At 46.3% G+C, this 18,143-nt stretch overlaps 1 protein-coding gene across 3 annotated transcripts in view; it reads right to left on the reverse strand.

The window, feature by feature from the left end:
* The window catches only part of LCP1 (lymphocyte cytosolic protein 1), a 66,214-nt gene that overhangs the window by 39,052 nt on the left and 9,019 nt on the right, over positions 1–18,143 (reverse strand). For 2 of the 3 annotated variants that reach the window (XM_037057619.1, XM_037057620.1), the window contains exon 2: positions 10,017–10,125. The exons of the other annotated variant lie outside the window; for it this stretch is intronic. The gene's annotated coding sequence lies outside the window, so the exon portion shown is untranslated. The remainder of the gene's footprint in view (positions 1–10,016; positions 10,126–18,143) is intronic. 3 annotated transcript variants of the gene reach the window in all.

Genomic DNA, 18,143 nt, shown 5'->3' on the forward strand with positions numbered 1-18,143 from the left:
AATTCTAGAAGTGTCTGGGGAAGTGGCGTGGTGGTTCCTTCCTCGCCAGCTCTTGCTTCCAGAAGGAAACCTTGGTGATTTAGGCTCTCCTTGCTATCTTCAGTCACAATGCTTATTACATTCACTTTAAGTAATACAAACACTTTTCTTTTTAATCCTCACCCAAGGACATGTTTATTGAGTTTAGAGAGAAGACAGGGTCGGGGGAGAGAGAGAGACTGATGTAAGAAACATTGATCAGTTTCCTCCCACATGTGCCCTGCCTGGAGATCGAACCTGCAACCCTTAGCCACATGAGATGATGCTCCAAGCAGCTAAACCATTCGACCAGGGCAAGTAATTCAAATACTTTTGGTCTTCCCTGTGCTACGAAATGATTCTACCTAGAAGCCATGTTAGTTTGCTTGTCTGTACATAGGTTGCTTCTTTTGTGACCACTTCCCATTTAGAAAACACAGACCTGGGAAGTGAGGAGAGAACTGAACATGTTGGAAAATGGGAAAATGTGGGCCCTGAAAACCAAAGTTTCTCCACAAAGTCTCAGAATGAGTCAGTGACTAGCCCCAAAAGAGAAGTAGAGCCTGTCAGTCTTGGTTTGGTCAGGCCATGGGATGGGAAAAACAAAAGTCCATCAGCATCAGACAACCTGAAGGTTCAAAATACTTGAGATGCTCAGCCCATGAAAGGGACAGGACGTCTTAGAGGCTGACCAGGAGAATCAGGGGAGGGGTTTCTTCTTCTTCGTCCTCAGTTTAGTTCTACCCGTGCCAGACCACGACTCCCACCGGAGGGGCATCCCCCCTAGTGTTCATGACCCCATCTTCCGTTACAAAATTAGCCTTCAGATATATAGGGTCTGGTACAAATACTACCCCTTTTCTTAAATGACAAAATCATAAGCATGTCATTCTGTAACACAATCACACTCATGCACACCATAGGACATTTTAGGTGACATGTTCACATTAAAACGATAAATTATCACACCCATATTATTACCCTACCAACCACACTGAGCAGCCCTTACTTCTGCCGGACCTGTGTACACTGCGCTAGGAAGCGACATGCATGCTGAAAAGACCCTGGGGTTTCTGACGCAGCTGCTTCTTGCTGCGTGTTTTGTACATGTTACTTCGATTTTCTGAGCCTCGGTTTCTTCACTTGTAAGAAGAGAGTGTTAATAATCCAACCACAGGGCTCCCCCCTCTGGGTTCTGTTAGAATTAGGTGACAGAGAGTTTCAGTTGCACAAAACCGTGCTCGGCAGAGGAAGGAAGGGGAGGAGGGCTGGAAGGAGGGGAACATAAAGAACTAGAACTTGTACAAAATAATCCTGGGGAACAAGGCCAATTTCCACTCTAAATTGTATGAAATACTATGTCATGTCCCCACCTAAAATCCACACAATCATATGAATATTGTGTGTGTGGCGAGGTGGGGGGGTAAATCTAGATTTCGTGTTTGTGCTCTATTGTCGAATGTGTTCATCTTGGCTTGCTTGGGTGCTGGGACCGCCTCTCTCATTGAGAGCCCTAGTAGTGAATCTCAAAAGATAGTGCACAGTCAGTAGAAGACGCCACCTAGAAGCCAATGGCATTGGTACGGGCTGACACCATGTTGCGTGGTCAAGGCCTCTGGACTTAGCCTGGCCTAGAATACTCGTGGTGGAAAGTACCTTCTAAAGGCTGAGGAAATGAGGCCAGGGCGGGGAAATTACAGAAACCTTAAGAAAAGCCTGCCCACACCCACACTAAGTCACGAAAAGAGATCTTTGGGCGTCCGTGACGAGAACCCCTGGACAGCACCTGCCCACCCCGAAGCGTGCCCATGCCTGGGGACTGGTTCTGTGAGCCTGTACGCTACACCCCTCCGTTATGCCCTCCCCAAGTCTCCAGGCATCTTCTCTCCTGCCCTGGGAGCGGGAGAGACAATGTGCAGCAATATTTGCATATTAGCTGGGATGGCAGAAGCTCCTGTTTATTCTTAAGTGTGACCTCATTTTCTATCGGCTCCTGGGAGTAGTTCTTTGAGAATCTCTAATAACAAGCTCGTTCGCAGAAAAAAATGATAAATTGAGGCGGGAAATTTTAATTTGGTGGGATATACTTATCTTCACTTTGTTGGAAGCCATGGTTTGATTGGCGAGTGCTCCCAGCACCAGCTGACACTGGGGTGTTTGTAACAGTTGTGCCGTGACAGGGTTTTTTGGCGAAAAGTTTAAATAACGAAAGAGTCTAGTCTAAGACCTTCATAACTCTTATTTTAAGGCCTTTGTACCATAAAATTCTCAAGTATTTACTTGCGTGTTTTTCAAACATGTTTGGTATAGCCGAGACCACGTCGCTCAGTTGGTCAAAGCATAGTCCCAATACACCATGCGTGTGGGTTGGATCCCCAGTCACGGCACAGACGAGAAGCAACCAATGAATGTATAAATAAGTGGAACCACAGATTCTCTCTCTTTCTCTCTCTCTCAAATCAATAAAAAATGTTTGGTGTTATCAGCAAACCCACCAAAAGCAGAGTTGGGCTCTCTGCCCAAAGGAAATGTGGAATAACCGGTGGTTATTAGGAATACCCATCCATTGGCTGATCACAGAAAGGAATATTTAAAGTGACTAGAAAGCAGCTAGTGTATGGTGTTAGAAGACACAGTGTTTGAATTCATGTGTTTGAGCCATTAAGAAACTGAATATATCACAGGAAGAGGCAAGGTGTGAATCTTGGTTCTGGCACTTACTGGTTCTGTGACATTGGCCTTAACCCTCCCTGAACCTCAATTTGGTCCTCTGTTATACGATGATGAGAACTCCAACCTTATGCAGCTTTTGTGCAGAAATATAAGAGCAAACATACATCGAGTGCTTAGTGTGATGCCTGACACCGAGTAAGGACTCAGGAAGTCAGGAGGGATGGCGAGTGTGGCAGAGAGAGAGACGCACACAGGCTGATGAAATGGGGCAGTGAAGGGAGGGGCAGAATGAAACCAAGAACAGACCTGGGAAATGGGCAGGCCTTCCCCTATTTTACTGATGAAACCGAGCTCCGGAAGACTGAAGACGTTGGCCCAGACTCCACACTCGGTAAAAGGTTAGACAATGAATCCAAATGCGCCTTCCAATTTGCCCTCTCCCTTTTATGCCGCATCGGTCTGGTGCACAGAAACCATAGAACACACTCGGACTCACAGCCTTGGAAAAGCTGACAATATATATATTACGTACATCACACATTATGTACATTATACATGACCACCCCATAGAGTGTGCTGTAATTGCCTTCCTCTGTGATTGTGGGAAAGAAACAGAGAATCAGGGATATTTTGATGAAAAATCTCAACTTGAAAGACACCAAGGGATGGGGGAAAATATGAAAAACTCTTCTATGTGGCCCATAATACTTCATCTTTCCAAAGGGAAAAAATTTAAATGCGTCTTTATAAAGTGTTAGAAATGACAGGGAAGTTCATTTCACCTTTTTAAAAAGACCAGAGGCAGATCATTAACGCAAAGCTGCACACTCGTTTTTCTTCTTTTCCTTATTTCTACTTTGCACTATTATCTAGCTTTCTCCGTAAGGAACGCCTGTGCCACCCTTCCTAACCTGGCCTTCCTGGTGCAAGTGCTGGGAGACGATGAGGCCAAAGAGCTGCCAAGGAGGTGCCAAGGATCCACACTTTAAAATGCTACCTCTGAGGCTAACAAAGATGCACTTCTAATTCTAAATTTTGCCTCAGAAATGATGACAATGAAGAAGCAAATTTTATACAAATACACTTGTGCACCTGTACTTCACACATTTGGATACCCAGTTTGGATAAATTTTAGTGATAACTGCAAGACCAAGGGATCAAAATGCAGAGTATTATGTAAATGCAAAGTAATTATTGCATTAGTTCACTTCCCTCTTGCAAATGCAATCAGAGGAAAAAAGAAAACAAGTTATGTGAGAGATTGCAGTTCACATGCATAATTAACTTGCCCGCTGAATTTGGTGTCTTGTCCTTTCTGCCTTTGGAGAACATAATGTCTTTTACATTTTAGCTCATCCAGCCAAGGGTATGTGTGTGTGTGTGGGGAGAGCCAGAGAGAGAGAGAGAGGGAGGGAGAAGGAGGGAGAGGGGGACAAAGAGAGAGAGGAGGAGGGAGGGGAGAGGGGAAGGCGGGGAGAGGGAGAAAGAGAGGGAAAGAGCGAGAATCCCTCCATGTAACCAGACCTGGACCAGAACAAGAANAAAAGAAAACAAGTTATGTGAGAGATTGCAGTTCACATGCATAATTAACTTGCCCGCTGAATTTGGTGTCTTGTCCTTTCTGCCTTTGGAGAACATAATGTCTTTTACATTTTAGCTCATCCAGCCAAGGGTATGTGTGTGTGTGTGGGGAGAGCCAGAGAGAGAGAGAGAGGTAGGGAGAAGGAGGGAGAGGGGGACAAAAAGAGAGAGGAGGAGGGAGGGGAGAGGGGAAGGCGGGGAGAGGGAGAAAGAGAGGGAAAGAGTGAGAATCCCTCCATGTAACCAGACCTGGACCAGAACAAGAATCTACGCTGCAACCACAGAACCGTGGCTTTGCCAGTTGCTCAATGTCACATCTTCACTTTTCTTTCTACCAGAGAAAACAACCAACTGTGTTCACGAAACGAGCCCCCTTATAACCCACAAGAAAGACAGAGGCAGGCATGGCTCTGAAGTTGAGCAAAACTTATTTTAACTCAGTTATGTGGGTCGCTGTTCACCTCTCCACTGCAACTCCCGGTGAAAACAGTCTCTTGGTCTAATGCAGATTTTAGGACACTTATATTTGGCCATGACTATTTAGTTAGAGATGTGTGTGCTTGGGTCCAAATACTAAATTGTTTAATTTATTCCTGTCTACCAGTGACAACAATTAGAAAATGCGAATGCCCCTGGACTCAAAATATTCTCATCTTCTAAGACTGGTGATAACTTTGTAAAGCTTTTGAGGTTAGAGATTGTGTTTTGTGACCCATGCACAGGCCTATAAACTGGTAAAAACCAAACAGTCAAGTGATGAGAGGGGCTGAACAAATATTGATGATGATGATGACGATGAAGAATAGACTGTTTAATAAAATCAATTAAAATACAGAGGCATTTCCTTGGGATACAGTATGATTATTCAAGTTCACCTCAAGGGCGTAGGTGTAAGTGAGCCCCCGGTCTGCTGCCTGCTCACTAGGGGAGGCTTCCCCTGGGACTCGGAAGTTAACACAAAACTGATTCAATTGTCCCAAACCAAAGCGACAAAACACAGGGATGCATTGCCCAGGCTTCAGATCTGACAGCAACACCAGTAACCGCCTCGCAGGATTGCTGTGACGATGAAATGCATTAACACAAGCTTACAAAGGTTTCAGTGCTTACAAAACACTCAGTTCAAAGCGAGTAGAACATGAGTGTTGGGTTGGGCAAAAAGTCCATTTAGTTTTTTCCATATGATGGCTCTAGTCGTGCTTAGTTGTCTTGAACTTCACTGAAACAATTTTCCTAGACTGTATTGTGACAGCTCTCATATCAGCGTACATTTTTTTAAAAGTATCAAAATTGGTGGATTTTTGTGTAGCCATTTTAATATTGAAGATGAAAGAAAATACGCAACATTTTTAGCATATTACGCTTTTTATGTTAAGAATGGTAAAAATGCAACTGAAATGCAAAAAAAAAAGAAAAGACTTGTGCAGTATGTGGAGAAGATACCGTGACTGACTGAAAATGTCAAAAGTGGTTTGTGAAGTTTCTTGGTACTATAGACATTTTGGCCAAATAATTCCTTGCTGTGGGGCAGTCTTATGCATTGAAGATGTTTAGCAGCACCCCTGGCCTCTACCCACTGGAAGCCAATAGCGGGAGAGAGCCGACATACTCCAAATAGCCAAATCAATAAAGTCATTGGTGAAAATGAAAAATGTGTCTTTTAATTTATGGAAAAAACCACACAGAATTTTTGGCCAGCCCAATCTTAGCTGCTATTATTATTAAGCTGATACTTTGGACATCTCCCCTCCACTCCCTGCTGCCTTCGGCATCTTACAAGATGGGCTGACTATGAAACCGCTGGGAACACCGTGTAATGCCTGAAAGTGACAAACTAGCACAACAGAGCAGGCGAGAGCATAAGAAAGTTGAATCCAGAGGGCAGGGAGGAAGGCAAGTGGGAGGGGCCATCTGGGTGCTCAGGGTCTCGGCAGCTGTGGGGAGGCACCCTGGAAGACGAACATCTAATCAGGTGGCAACGTCTTAGAACTTGGAAATGAAAACCACGTGGAACAGCAACCCTTGTGATTTGAGAAGCACACTGCCACCTAGCAGCGCGGGGACCTCAAGGCTCTTGAATTCTGCTGGCACTGATGGGTTTTACCCTCTGGTGGACTCTATTCTGAGTTTTATTTCTGCAGGGTTCCTTCCATAGGCAGATGGACCGGCGTCATTGCATTGGATGATATCGGTGAGCAGGGCAACCACTGACCAAAAAACCCCAAACAAACCAAAAAACAAAAAACCCAGGAAGACAACTGGATTAATCTAAATGGTGTTACCCTGCTATAAAGTCTGCTATCAGTCACAAAGTCCAATGCCATTGTAGTCTTAGTTTATACATTTTTACTTCATAACTATAATTCTATAAGGAAATTTGTTATCATTTTGCCTCACCCCACAACTTGTTTGCTTAGAGGACCCATGGACAAAGCCACAGGGGGTAGGACTGAGGGTGGGAGGTGGGGGTGGGCGGGACATCAGGGAGAGGAGAGGGGAAATGGAGACAATGGTACTTGAACAATAAAAGAAGAAATTAGTTGGGGAAGAAACTTGTTTGCTCTCTCTCCTTTATGTAGAGAGGGGCCTGTACTCTTCAGGTGACAAGAAGTTGCTTTGAATATGTTCTGAGAATAATTCCAAGTGAGTAAAAGTTAGTGCTATCTGGTGCTTTGTTCTTTGTCTTCAGAGAAGCCCATTATCAAGGACCTAGTTTTGATAAGGGTAGCTAGCTGCTAGCTCCGTGAATGTACTTCAGCTAAAATAAGGAGATCGTCATTTTCCCTGTCTGCAGTGGCCACTGGACAGTTTCCTAAATTCCTCGATGTCGGTGTCCACTGAGTGCTTTCAGGCTAAAATAAAGAAGAATGCTTGGGGAAGGAGGGATGGTGGGATGCAAAATATTATTTTATTATTGCATCTCCCTCCATAGCAGTCCCTGGGGGAACTCAGTACATATTAAGTTAATAAGTGAAGTCAAAGAAAAAGCTCCCCTGAATATCTAAAGAACTGAGAAAAAAATACTTGCAACAAATCTGCAATTCGATAAGTATCATTAGCACCTACTGTGTGTTAGGAGAGACGAGAGAAGGAGCTCAGGCTGTCAGCAGTTCAGGACTTGAGAGGAAGGCGACATTAGTACTGCTGTCCTCATTCTAGTGTCGAAGGCTTCAGCAAGCACACATAGAAGACACTTCGTGCAGGAAATGCAGGAGTGGAGTCTAGCAGGAAAAAGGCCTCCCTAAGGGCATGCTTCTTAGGCATGAGCCTTGAAAAATAACCAGGGGGTTTACAAATAAAGAAGAAAGCAATTGGAAAAACTGTTGCAGAAAAAAAAAGTGAAAGAGCCTAGGACTTCCTGGTGGAGTGCGGTCTTGTGTACCCAGAACCTGTGTAAGTGAGGGGCCTGGGAGTCAGTAGGAAGTGACAAGAAAGAAGATGGGGGAAGTGGTTGAGCAAGTTTGTGAGGGCACATAATTCTTCAGTAAAATTATGCTTTAATTAAAGAAAAAGACTTCATCCTACTATGATACAAAACCTGCAGTGGTGGCTGTTATTACAAAAATAAAAATATTTCTGGGTTTATTGCCATATTTTTGTCTTCTCTTTCTCTTTTCTCTGTCCCTCTCACCCCTCTCTCATTCTCTCTCCTGCTGCCTCTCTGTCTCCCTCCCTCCCTCTCCCTTCGCCTCTGGTTTCCTTCCCTGCCTCTTAAAGCTCCGAGTGCCCAGTCTCTTCAAGCAGCTTCAGAAATAAAAGCCTTCAGTTACCTACATCTGGGGAGAAACTGCGCCAGTGTGGAAGAGAGGACCTGGACTAGACACACAGGCTTACAGAGGCAGCATGGAGCCCACAATCCTGGCTACCTGCTGCCCCCGCCCCTTCCAACTACCTGGTATCCATGGGCCAACGCCTGCAAAGATCCAAGCCCACCCTGGGTCTGTAAAGAGGAGAGGACTAAATGGTGCCATGTGTGGAGAGTGGCTGTGCATAGTACCTACAAATGTCCAGTGCTATTATTACCTGTCCCATTCTCTCTAACTTAAATAGATCCAAGAAGAGCCCTGACTATTAGCCTCCCCTTCCCCAAAAGGTTTAGAAAGAGAATTATAAATGATGTCAAAACACAAAAATTGTTTCCCAAGCTACCAGCTGTTTCAAGGCATAATTTACAAATGAGACACAATTTGAAATGTGACAAAGCAAAATAAAAGCAACCTGGAGGTGGCTAATGAAATGTCCCCACAGGCCCAACTCCACCCCCACCGCCATGCTTGTCTGCAGGGCAAGACCAGAAGGTTCTTCTCTGACGCCATGGGCAGGGAGCGAGAATGAAGAGGAATCGTTTAAACATGGCTGCTTCAACAAGCCCAACTGGATTTAAATCGGGAGACTTTTTACTCCTTTGAGTTAACTTTTTCATGTTGCCCTTTGCTCCCTCCCAGGGTAAGGAGAATGCTGACGCACCTTTGCACCCTCATTGACTTTATTCTCATCAACATTTTTACCTAAAACCACACCCAGCATATCTTTAAATCTGTTCTCTCAGAGGGTTCAAGTATGCCTCTCCCAATTCCACGTTTTTTTCCAAGCGAGATATGAGAACCAGTACCGAAGGCCACCTTTTGCAATGTCCAGAAATTCACTTTTATATATACATGGTTGCTGTCATTCAAAATTGCCTGTGCAGATATTCCTTCCACAATCTGATTGACTAGAAATCAGTTAGGATAAACTTATATAAAGTCAAAACATGTGCAGATAAAACACCTTTGTTTAATGATTTTTTTAAAAAAGTTGTCCTGAGGGAATAATTTTAGAAAACAAGTTGCTATAATCGATGTCTTAAAAATTGGGTTTTTAAAAGTGTGCTAATGTAGGAATCTACTTCCAGTCTGAGTGGATTTTATGCTTCTCACCTGTCGTGATCATAATTAAATAAAGGCTGATGCCACACGACCCAAAAAGTCTGTGTTTCAACCAAGTTCCTGGAATAAAGATCCCCTATCGACCTCATAAGAATTTCTCTGGTAGGCAGAAAACTGTCATCCAAAATGTCACAGTCATTTGTGTGGTCATAACAAATAGTTCAGGGAAATCTATGGAAAAGTACAGTTAAGGGATACAAATGGCTTTTATTTTGAGGGAGTACATGAGAAGGGGCGCCCTCCAATTCCATGTGGTCGCTGAGCACACCCATTAAAAACTGTGGGTACCAGAATCACTCAGGTAACCAGCAACACACTAATATGGGACTCGAGAAGTTAATACACCCACTAAAGGGATGTTAAGGGGATTTTTGAGAAACACAGAGCCACAGGAGCTAAAATTAAACCACCCCCATTAGGCACAACCTAAATGATCGATACGCACTTTCCTGAAAATGGTTTTAACGCAGGAAAAAAAATCACAGTGAATAGTCTCCCTGGAATGAAGCCGTGAACATCAATCACAACATGGTTGAGTTTAACAAGAAAACAAATCACCGTTTTGGGGGGCAATAGCAGTGGGTGACTGGAGAAGCCACCCCCAGAGTGGAGGGGTCCCACTCTGGACAGCCACAGGAGGTGGCCGCAGCATTGCTGAGCAACTGAATGGTGGCAGGGCTCCCCAAGGGCACAGGTAACAAGTGCTCAGAACTCTAGTCCCTCTGAAGACAAAACGCCACAACTCAGACACCGAGCCACCCAACAGGCACAGCACCCGAAATGCTTGGAAATGACAAAAAGACACAGAAAATTTACCTTGCAGGAAGACCGTCGTCAGTGGTACTGGCCTGTGACCAGAAACTCCTTTCCTTCTGATTTGCAGAACTTTGTCAACCCAAGTGTGTGGTCACAAGGCAGGAAGTGACTAAAATGACAAATCGTCAGCCAAGAAAGAAATAGATTTTGTCTTTATAAGGACATTTTACTTAAATTTTTTTCTTGTCTCCTCCCCAACAGAAATCACCTGACTGAACAGGTCTCACTGAAATGTAGAAGCCTCTTACCACTTCCTCTTCATAAGCATTTTTTCTCTTCCTTCCCCCTTTTTTTTCTCCGTCCTCTAGTTGTTAGACTCAGGGCTACTTCAACCTGATTTCAGATAACACACAGAGGCCAGCCAGCCACCTTGCCTTCTCTCTCTGACTCCAGCTGTGAACGTGAAGCCCAGGCTTCTGGCGACTTACAACAGAGATAAGCAAATTATTCATTTCTAGTGAAAGAGCCAAGCGAAAAAGTGGCAGTGCCCCTGAAACAAAAAGGGGTTTCCTCGCGCAAGCCCGTGCCAGCCTAAACCAAACCTCTTTTAAGAATCCGCAATCAATGATCTTATTGGTGCAAACAAAACAAAACGACCTCTTTAAGGAGGAGGGCTAGAAACTCAAGGTCACTATATTATTTACTCATTCTTTTATTTATAGAACAACCATAGGCTGAGGATCTCTTTAACCCAATTAAGGATTTCAATTATTTACACGTTTCCTATGAAGAGCAGCAGGGGATGGCTTGGGCAGCCGCTGTGTGAAACGGGCAGCCACGTTCCTTCACGGAGACCAGGTTTATTTTTCGAAGGCACATTTCATAAAATGAGCCATCGAAAAAAAAAGCTCTGTTTCAGGCCCAAACCCCTGATGCTTGTCTTGAGGTCAAAGGCCCATCTTTAGATGGAAACGTTCAGGGGCTCAGAGCCCAACTGTGGCGGCAGTGGCGGAGGGTGTGCGGGGCCCCGAGTCCCGTTGACAGAACTCAGGCATGGCCTCCACGTGGCCTGGGGACCATGCAGCTCCCGCAGCCAGTCTGCTGGTGAGGGACAAGGACCTGTAGGTTGGAGGCAGCTCTGACAGGGAGGCAAGATGCTTGACCCTCCCACTGGCTTCTGTCTCGACTAGGGGCCTGAGCCCGGCCATGGGCATGCTGCATGGGGGACTGCCCTTGAACTTCTCTTGCTTCTTCCATTTCTCCTCCAGACCCATCCTGCTTCTGACCTCAAACGTTAACCCCAGTTGTTCTGGCTGACGTTGTCCATTAGCCAGTGGTGGGCCGCTCCTCAGTCAGAAGCCCACAGGGGCCGCCCAGGGGACAGACGGAAGACTAGGAAGAGACGGCAGGGATTTGGTCCCTTTCAGAAGTGGTTCGCCGCACAGAGAATGGTCAGTCCTCTTCTGCCTCCCCAGGGAAGCTGGTCCTTGAACCCTGTTTTCTCTGTTGCATTACTCCTCCCCAGGAATAGGTCGCAGAGGGGTTTCCAGAAGCACCTCAGTTCTTCGGGGACACCAGAGAAACACCCACGCACTGCTGTGATGGGACTAATTACTTAATCTCAGGTGGTATCCACATGGGTGGAGGTGGTCATCACTTAGGGCTCCAGGGACAATGTCTTGATGGTCTTTGGATAAAAAAAAATTGTGCAGTGACTTTGGATCTCCCTAAAAAAAAAAAATCTGGACCCAAGGCATCAACTGATCCTTGCTGCTGGGTCAGACTGCACCTGGGTGCCTACCTGCAGGGCCCAGTGACTCAGAGACGACACAGTCACTGCCCTCAAGGAGCACAGGGTCAGTGAGACGAAAGAGGAGAAATGGGCAGCGGGACAAAGTGCAGGGCTGGCCAGGGCTGACCTTTGGAGACGGTGAAACACAGTCATGAGTGGTGGCTGCTTCAAGTCAAAAGGAGACTGAGGATTTCGGATGACGTCTAGATGGCAGGAGATGAAAGGCACCGTGCCGTGCTGCCCACACCCACCGGGCTGAAGGAGTCTGGTTCTGCCAGAGCAAGCCAGCTCAGCTGTGGCTCCGTGCCGCCGCCGCCGCCGCCTCGCCCACATCCTGCACCACTCCCTCCTCGGGCTTCATCTCTGCATCTGCCTCTCGAGGCAGAAGTCTACCCAGAGGCTGGTGACCGTTTGGGCCTCAGGCTTTTGCAGGGAGGAGCAGCTTACTACCGGCAGTGTTTAGAATCGCCGGGGCATCATGATGATGGTCTGAAGACCGACCCCCTTTCGGTTTTACTATTTTTTTGTGTTCCCTACAGACAGTGCACCCCTGATGACCTGCCCTTCACCGGCTGATACTTTGCTTTCCCTCCCCACCCACTGTCTCCCCCACTTCACCCTCCCACTGCTCTGAGACCCAGCTCCCCAGCCCCACGTCAGGTACTGACCTCCCAGAAACAGACTCGCATGCCATGCATTCAGGCTGCTTGCCCTCAAATTACTTCCCAGAAGTACTTGTGTTTGAGTCCATGAATTACTGAGAGCAGGGATTCTCAGCCCTGGGTCCACGGATCCCTAAAATGCATGTATAATTTTGTGCGTATGTGCTTTCTTCCTGGGTCCATCATATTTATTCATCGACACACTAAAGCGACCCCGGAGTTCTTGCCTCAGTCTCCTACTCCGTCTCCTGCATCCTTCCCTGGCCCAAGATTCCTGCCCCTTAGTTATCAAGACGATCAAGGCATCTGGTATGAGCTTCCTTATCTAGCTGCCTCTGCTCTCACAAGGTTTCTCATTTCCTCCTCTCCGTCAGCCTCGAAGGAGGCGGTCTTCCTTCTCCCCCACCTTCTCCCCCAGGGCCATGGTTCCCCATCATAATTGGACCCTTACGTCTTCTGCTCCCTCAGCTGCTTTGCTCCATCCATGATCTCATATTTTTTCTAGAATCTTTCATCTCTTATGCTCCCACAACTTCCCCTTCATTTGCTCATAGGATTTACACAAAGGAAAAATACTTCTGCTTCATGCTACTGCTTACCCTCCAACACGGAGGGGGGCCTGGAGGGACCGTGACTGAGACGAGCACAGTCCCTGCCTTTGTGGAAGGTCCACCGTGGTCAAGGCCACGGACACGTGGTCCTCAGAGCCACGGCAGATGTGCAGTGCCCGTGGGGACAGCCACGCCGCACCAGCATAGATGTGGGCTCTGGGAGGCGTGCCCAGGGGGGCGCCCCGCGGAGGGTTAAAAGGAGAGATGCCCCGCTGACTGCAGGGCTACGGCCCAGCCCGACTGCTGCACTTGTTGTGGGACCTTGGGCAAAGCACTGAATGCCCCCGGCCTCAGTCTCCTTGCCTAGAAAATGGAGCAAAGTACAGTGTCTATTTCACACAGTCGCTGCGACTGGTAGGTGAATGGATACAGGTGGGAAACTCCGAAGAGTGCCTGGCACATAGTATGTGCTATCCACACGTTCATCTGCATTTTAGCATTTACCCCAGCTCGGGACTAGACCCTTCACACACATTAATGCGTTGATTCCTCGCAACAACAGTATGATTTAATTTTAAAATAATAGTGTGATTCTCATACCTTACAATTCACTGTTCAAAACTCAGTGTTTTGAACACTGAGTTTGGTATATCAACAGAATCGGGCAAGGATGACACTATATGATTATAGAGTATTTTCATCTTTCCCAGAAGAAACCTACCCCTCCACAGTTAGTCCCCATCCACCCCCACCTCCCTGGCTGCCAGCTACGGATCTGTGTGGCCTCCCGTAGGTGCTCCAGTGCCGAACATGCCATACAACGCGCAGTCTTCCATGACACACGCAGTCTTCCATGCACACGCAGTCTTCCATGACACACACAGTCTTCCATGACACACGCAGTCTTCCATGCACACGCAGTCTTCCATGACACACACAGTCTTCCATGACACACGCAGTCTTCCATGACACACACAGTCTTCCATGCACACGCAGTCTTCCATGACACGCGCAGTCTTCCATGACACACGCAGTCTTCCATGCACACGCAGTCTTCCATGCACACGCAGTCTTCCATGCACACGCAGTCTTCCATGACACACACAGTCTTCCATGACACACACAGTCTTCCATGACACACGCAGTCTTCCATGACACACGCAGTCTTCCATGACACACGCAGTCTTCCATGCACACGCAGTCTTCCATGACACACGCAGTCTTCCATGCACACGCAGTCTTCCATGACACACACAGTCTTCCATGACACACACAGTCTTCCACGACACACACAGTCTTCCATGACACACGCAGTCTTCCATGCACACGCAGTCTTCCATGCACACACAGTCTTCCATGACACACGCAGTCTTCCATGCACACGCAGTCTTCCATGACACACGCAGTCTTCCATGACTAGCTTCTTTTCCCTAAGCAGACTGTTTTCAATGCTCAGCCATGTTGTCACATGTGGCAATGCTTCCCTACAGAAGAAGAATGTTCCATCATCGGTACAATGTAGACCACATTTTATTCATCCATTCATTCATGGATAGGCATTTGTTTCTCCTCTTTGGATTGTAAATAGTGTTGCCATTCACATCTGTGTACACGTTTCTGTGTGGGTGTGTGTTTTCTTCAAATTTTAAATCGCAGTTATACATGCATATAGCTTCAGAAGTCACACGTCGCCTCAAGGCTCAGGTGAGACACACCAGAACACGCCCTCTCTACCTCCAATTCCTGGTCCCTAGAAAGCTATCGTCGAGTTTCCGCTATGTCTCTGGCTACTCCATATTTTTTTTAAAAATATATTTATTTATTTATTTATCTTTAGAGAGGAGAGGAGGAGAGAAATATCAATGTATGGTTGCCTCTCGTGAGTCCCCTGCGGGGAACTGGCCTGCACCCCAGGCATGTGCCCTGACTGGGAATCGAACAGCAATTGTGTGGTTCGCAGGCCCGCACTCAATCTACTGAGCTACACCAGCCAGGGCCATATTTTCAAATGTTGTACTTAGACTATGCTGATTGTTCATGATCAGATTTTTTACTTCACACTCTGCCAACACACACACACTGACCCTCCCACCACCCTCTAAAACAGGTTATTACCTCTTTCCAGTTCAATTTACATCCAGCTTCTACACGGCCCGTGTACGTACACACAGCTGAGTTACAACAGGCCCTATGTTTACATTTTATTATCGCATCTGTTTTCCTTGGCTAGTTTTCTGTGTACCTGCTACTAATTCTGTATCAAACACTCCAACAGAAATAAACATTTTAAAAAATTAAGAAATGAACGCATGTCTTCTTTTTCTCCTTTTGGAAGGGTCCTTCCTATAATCCTTCATCCTCCTGCTGGGCCCTGCTGCCCAAAAGCCACCTAGAAACTTCCCTTCACCATCATCCCGGGAACCCCCTTCTCCTCCCTCCGATGGGACCTCCTGTTTCTGGACCACAGTGATGCAACTTTCTCGGTCCACTTCCGAGTTAACAAGCGCATCCTCCAGCAGATTTCTGGGGAAGATTTCTTGGGGCATAACATGTTCAAGACAGTTTAAAACGGAAAACACATATAGTCTTGGAAGTCCATACTGGACATCCTTTCTCTAGAAATTCTGAAAGCATTGTTAGGTATGTTGTAGCTTCCACGGCTGCTATCAAGACGTCTGATGCCATGCTGCTTTATGGCCCTTTGCCTGTCAATTTGAAAAATTTCCAGAAGTATTTAGAATTTTCTCTTTATGCTTGGCATTCTGAAACTTTATACGTCTCTGTTTTCAACCATTGGGCCAGGGATTCGGTGATCTCTCAATCTGGAAAGTGAAATATCTTGGTTCTGGGAAGTCAGAGTCCCTCTCCCTCTCTCCCTACCACCCCCACCTTCCCTCTGTTTTCTGTTTTCTGTTTTCTTGGGATTAAATTTATTTGTTGGGCCTTCGGGACTGGTCCCCTGATTTTCATTCATTTTTTCTTCCTGTTTTCTGCCTTTTGGCCTTCCTGTTGAGGATTTTCTACTTTTCCTTCAAAACTTCTTACTGGATGTTCTATTTCAAATGTGATTTTAATAGCCAAAAACTCTTTTTCCCTGGGTCTTCCTTTTAAAATAACCTTTATTATATTTTTCCCATTACCGTTCAATCTCCTCACACTCCCCTCCTCTCAGCAATCAGCCCTCCTTTTTTATAGCAAGGTGGGGGGCAGTACGAGGTGAAAAAGACTTCCCTGCTTTTTACGTCCAGTTTGCCCCAGTCCTCCTCTGTTCCTCACCCCCACCACCGGCACCCCTGCCTTCAGGGGGACACGCCACGGCCCAGGGTTCTGAGCTTGGCTGAGTGTCCGAACTGGTGTGATCGGAACTGCTTCTTGCTGGGCTCTCTCATCACAGGCTTGGGGGGGCTGTGCTGCTGTGCGTCCTCAAGCACACTTCACACTCCGTGATGTCACAGCCTTCGACATTCTGCTGACATTACTGGTCTCCCCTGCTAGCCTGGGAATCCCACGAAGAGAAGGCTCTCTTTGTTGTGTTACTTCTAAGCACTGTACCTGGCATTTCAATACTATTTGTTGAATATTCCCAACACATTTATTAAAGACACGGTCTTTGCCCCATTATATAGTTGCCTCCTTTGTCACAGATTAATTGACCATACAGGTGTAAGTTTATTGCCGGGCTCTCTCCATTGATTTATGTGTCTGTTTTTAGATCAGTACCATGCTGTTTTGATTACTATAGACTTGTAGTATAGTTTGAGAATCAGGTAGCATGACAGAATGGAGGTTCCTCAAAAATGAAAAGTAGAACTACTGGGTGTTTATCCAGAGCAATCCAAAACACAAATTTAAAAAGATATATGCACCCCTGTGTTGAGTGCAACATTATTTACAATGGCCAAGATATGGAAGCAGCCATTGATAGATGACTGGATAAAGAAGAAGTGGTGTATATATAAAGTGGAATATTACTTGGCCATAAAAAGAATTAAACCTAACCATTTGCAAAAACATGGATGGACCTAGAGGTTATTATGCTAAGTGAAATAAGTCAGGCAGATGAAGACAAATGCATAAGATTTCACTTATGTAGAATCTAGGAAACAAAGTAAATGAACAAACGAAACAGAAAAGACTCACAGATACAGGGAACAAACATATGGTTGCCGGAGGGGAGGGGTTTGGGGTTTGGGTGGAAAAGCTGAGGGAATTGAGAAGCACAAATTGGCAGTTATGAACTATTCACAGAGATATAAAGCAAAGCATAGGGAATACGGTCGATAATATTGTGATAACTATGTATGGTGCCTGATAGATACTTGACTTACCAGGGGATCACTTTGTAAGTTACGTAAATGTCTAACCACTTTGCTGTAGGCCTGAAATGAATATAATCATAACTGTCAACTGTGCGTATTGAATAAATGAACGAAGAAGACTAAGCTGCGACTTTTGAAGGACGAGATGGAAAGGAAAGGCAGGAATGTACTCTAACCGCTAGGGAACGGCATGTGCAAAGGACCAGAGGTGAGGGAAAGCAGGTAAGTACATAAAGACCCAGGCCAAGCAGACCACTCCCGCAGTACAGAGTGTAAGGTGGGGGTGGGGGGAGTGAGGAAGTGGGAGGGGGCACAAAACAAAGAGGAAAAGGCTGGAGACTTTAGCAGAGACCAGATCGTGGTGGGTCTTGGAGCCGTGCTAAGGAATTTGGACTGTGCTCTGAAAGCCCCAGGCAGGGTGGGGAGGAGGACGGGGCTGCCTAGGGTCTGCATTCATTCCCCGGGGCTGCTGGGAATAAAGAGCCAGCCAGCAAGTTGTTTAAAATAAGTTTATGAAACATTAACGTAGGGTCTCGTGGTTCTGCAGATTACAGACTGGACCCAAAACCGAGACGTCAGCAGGGCTGGCTCCTTCTGAGGGCTGAGAGGGGGAGTCCCTGTCATTCCTCTCCCCTGGCTTCTGGTGGTTTGCCAGCAAACTTCAGCATCCTTGGCTGTATCCCCTATTTACAAGGAGACAGTCCTAGAGAATTAGGGCCCATCCTAATGAGCCCATCTTGCTGTGATCATCTGCAAACACCCCATGTTTAAATAAGGTAACACGCACAGGCACTGGGGTTAATGCTTCAGTATCTTTTGAGGGCGCCACCATTCCTGACAGGGACTTCACCAGAAAGTGACAC

The sequence above is a fragment of the Sturnira hondurensis genome, unplaced genomic scaffold, assembly GCF_014824575.4.
Source record: "Sturnira hondurensis isolate 20B ecotype Veracruz unplaced genomic scaffold, ASM1482457v3 Scaffold0009719, whole genome shotgun sequence".
Taxonomy (NCBI): domain Eukaryota; kingdom Metazoa; phylum Chordata; class Mammalia; order Chiroptera; family Phyllostomidae; genus Sturnira; species Sturnira hondurensis.